Genomic DNA, 4,161 nt, shown 5'->3' on the forward strand with positions numbered 1-4,161 from the left:
TGTGTGTTTGTTATTTATATATCATAAAGCGATTTCCAATCCATTTACTTTAAATGTTATGTGCTTTTATACAAGTAAAATCTAAATACACCAAGGGCTATGAACACTTAGGAATCGATATACACACAGTTTCGCTGCACACTTTTTATATCATGCCCAAGTAGCATCAGATGTACACATAAGTTTAGCTGTACACTTTGTACATCATTCACACTTAGAATCAGATGCACATCAAAGTTTTGCTGTACACTTTGTTTATCATTCGCATTTATGATCTAATGTACACTTCAGTTTGGTTGTACACTTTGTTTATCATTCGGGTTTAGAATCAAATGTACACTTAAATTTAGCTGAATACTTTGTATATCGTGCACACTACAGATCAAATGTACAATTAAGTTTGGCTGTATACTAGAACTTGGAATATGATGTACTAAGTACGCTTATGATCATATTATTGTTTGAGTTGGATGCAAAATCAGGATTGAAGGATTGGATGTACACTTACTTAGGATCAGATGGAGACTTAGGATTGGATATACGCTTGAAATGAAATACATGGCATAGTAAATTTAGGTATAAATAAGAAACATATTTTATCTATCCCAATTAGAATATATCAGAATCTGGTGGTTACAAGGTAGAAATCTGTCTTTTTTGCGCTTTAAAACTTAAAAATAATCGCGTTTGTCGAAATGGACGTATACGTCTAGAAATCCTACTTACAGTTTTAAAAGCGTTACCGTTTGAAAAATAAAAAATCACTTGCCAACTAGGCTATAGATTTAATTTTATCTATGCCAATTAGAATATATCTGGTGGTTACAAGGTAAAAATCCATCTTTTTTGCGCTTTAAAACTTAAATATAATCGCGTTTATAATCGCGTTTGTCAAAATGGACGCGTTTATAATCGCGTTTGTCAAAATGGACGTATACATATAGAAATCCTACTTTTGGTTTTAAAATTAAAAAATAAATAAAAATTACTTGCTAACAAGGCTATAGATTTAATGACAATTTTGCACACTTTGAAATTCCATCTATATGTATTGATTAACATGTATTTCATTTCAAGGTGTGTGGCTTTAAATTTGTACTTGGAATCAAATGTTCACTTAGGATTTCAGCATGTACCATTATTATGCCTCTTGTCAGGAAAATGAATTGTTTGTATAGCTCCAGAGTATGAACGGACAAGTGATATTTGACAGAAATCGCTACATGTATATAATTCCTTAACAGTGGTGTCAAAAAGCTTGTTCAAAAGTGGAGAAGGAAGCCAAAATGAGATTTTGCCGAGCCTTCTTTTTCAGTTTGAAATGTGTCCATGTTAAAACCTATAAATTTGTGTTTGCTTATTGAGACATTCTCAATTCGTCTCTGTTGTGGTAGAAGAGCCGCCTAGCTCAGTAAGTACAGGGGAGGACTAAAAATCTAAGGATTGTGGTTGCCATTTGTGGCCTGGCAACATAACTTGTGTCATGATTGGTCATGAAATTATTTCATTCTCCCCCTATCACAGACTCAAATGGGCAGTTGACAGTTACTGGAATAAGTACAGGGCTTCCCACAGATCAAAAATTTCTTTAGGCAAATTCTCTCTGCTATGGCAACATTCTCTTATTTGTGAAAATTTTAAAGTTTTAATGCAGAAAACTTGTAGCCGTAAGAAATTTTCTTTAGCCAAAAAAGGTCAATTTGTAGCCTTTGGCAGAGTAAGTCCTGAAGTATGGGCACTTTAATGCAGGTTAACCTGCTATCCCAAGAAATAAAAATTAACCCTTTGCATGCTGGGAAATTTTTCGTCTGCTAAAATGTTGTCTGCTGAAATTCTAAAATTAGCATTTTCTTCGATTTTTTTTTTCAAAGAATACTATAAGAACAGCAAACAGTTTAAATCCAGATGAGACGCCACAGAACTGTTTGCAAAGGCCCTCAAAATTCGGTTCCAGCACTGAAAGGGTTAACTGAGTGTGTGTGTATTTTAAAGTTGATTAGATCCTTCAGCGCAGGAGGATCCATTATTTGAGGACCTGGAGTGCCACCCGGCAATCCTTCCTTATTAACTATTTGACTCATGAAAGATGGGACAAATTTTGAATTCTATCTGCAATTTCCAGCCATTTGTATTTTACTGAAATATATATTTAAATTATTAGTGTTATTGTGTGGTAGGGGAGCCATAGTGCCCAGAGGAAACCTCAGTTGTCTGGTATGGTGACCAAACTCACATGTGGCTGGGAACAGGAAATGAACTGTATTGATCTAGGTGAGATGCGCGTGTTCCAACCACTGCACAAAATAGTTAGCCTAAAATAGTATATCTGTAAGTTAATTGACCATTGTGATATGAGGACTTCAATACTTTTGAAAACCATTAACAATCCAAACAAACAAACAAATGAAAATATGTTCGCTAGCACCTGTTCCCCATGTTTTTAGAGATGATCTTAAAAATGCTGCAAGCGTGGGGAACCAATCCGGGCCTCCAGAAACATGAATACCATGTGTAATAATACATTATCAGAGCTTCACCCATGACCACTTAGATACGCACTTTGACCACTTAGATACGCACTTTGACCACTTAGATACGCACTTTGACGCATTTGATATTCCAAAGCAAATTAAATTAAAGACATTGCTTACTAGATTAAGTTTTAAAGGCTTCATTTCCAACGGTAGGATAGTGATAAGAAGCAAACAGCATAAAACATGAACAAACTGCAAGTTACTGGCAGAATGTTCTGGTTTGATGCTGGTAGCATATTGAAATGTTCTGGTTTGATGCTGGTAGCATATTGAAATGTTCTGGTTTGATGCTGGTAGCATATTGAAATGTTCTGCTTTGAGGCTGGTAGCATATTGAAATGTTCTGGTTTGAGTCTGGTAGCATATTGAAATGTTCTGGTTTGAGGCTGGTAGCATATTGAAATGTTCTGGTTTGAGGCTGGTAGCATATTGAAATGTTCTGGTTTGAGGCTGGTAGCATATTAAAATGTTCTGGTTTGAGGCTGGTAGCATATTGAAATGTTCTGGTTTGAGACTGGTAGCATATTGAAATGTTCTGGTTTGAGACTGGTAGCATATTGAAATGTTCTGGTTTGATGCTGGTAGCATATTGAAATGTTCTGGTTTGAGGCTGGTAGCATATTGAAATGTTCTGGTTTGAGGCTGGTAGCATATTGAAATGTTCTGGTTTGAGGCTGGTAGCATATTGAAATGTTCCAGTTTGAGGCTGGTAGCATATTGAAATGTTCTGGTTTGATGCTGGTAGCATATTGAAATGTTCTGGTTTGAGGCTGGTAGCATATTGAAATGTTCTGGTTTGAGGCTGGTAGCATATTGAAATGTTCTGGTTTGATGCTGGTAGCATATTGAAATGTTCTGGTTTGAGGCTGGTAGCCTATTGAAATGTTCTGGTTTGAGGCTGGTAGCCTATTGAAATGTTCTGGTTTGAGGCTGGTAGCCTATTGAAATGTTCTGGTTTGAGGCTGGTAGCATATTGAAATGTTCTGGTTTGAGGCTGGTAGCATATTGAAATGTTCTGGTTTTATGCTGGTAGCCTCCTGAAATGTTCTGGTTTGAGGCTGGTAGCATATTGAAATGTTCTGGTTTGAGGCTGGTAGCATATTGAAATGTTCTGGTTTGAGGCTGGTAGCATATTGAAATGTTCTGGTTTGAGGCTGGTAGCATATTGAAATGTTCTGGTTTGAGGCTGGTAGCATATTGAAATGTTCTAGTTTGAGGCTGGTAGCATATTGAAATGTTCTGGTTTGATGCTGGTAGCATATTGAAATGTTCTGGTTTGAGGCTGGTAGCATATTGAAATGTTCTGGTTTGAGGCTGGTAGCATATTGAAATGTTCTGGTTTGAGGCTGGTAGCATATTGAAATGTTCTGGTTTGAGGCTGGTAGCATATTGAAATGTTCTGGTTTGATGCTGGTAGCATATTGAAATGTTCTGGTTTGAGGCTGGTAGCATATTGAAATGTTCTGGTTTGAGGCTGGTAGCATATTGAAATGTTCTGGTTTGAGGCTGGTAGCATATTGAAATGTTCTGGTTTGAGGCTGGTAGCATATTGAAATGTTCTGGTTTGAGGCTGGTAGCATATTGAAATGTTCTGGTTTGAGGCTGGTAGCCTATTGAAATGTTCTGG

This window comes from Dreissena polymorpha, chromosome 8, assembly GCF_020536995.1.
Source record: "Dreissena polymorpha isolate Duluth1 chromosome 8, UMN_Dpol_1.0, whole genome shotgun sequence".
NCBI lineage: Eukaryota > Metazoa > Mollusca > Bivalvia > Myida > Dreissenidae > Dreissena > Dreissena polymorpha.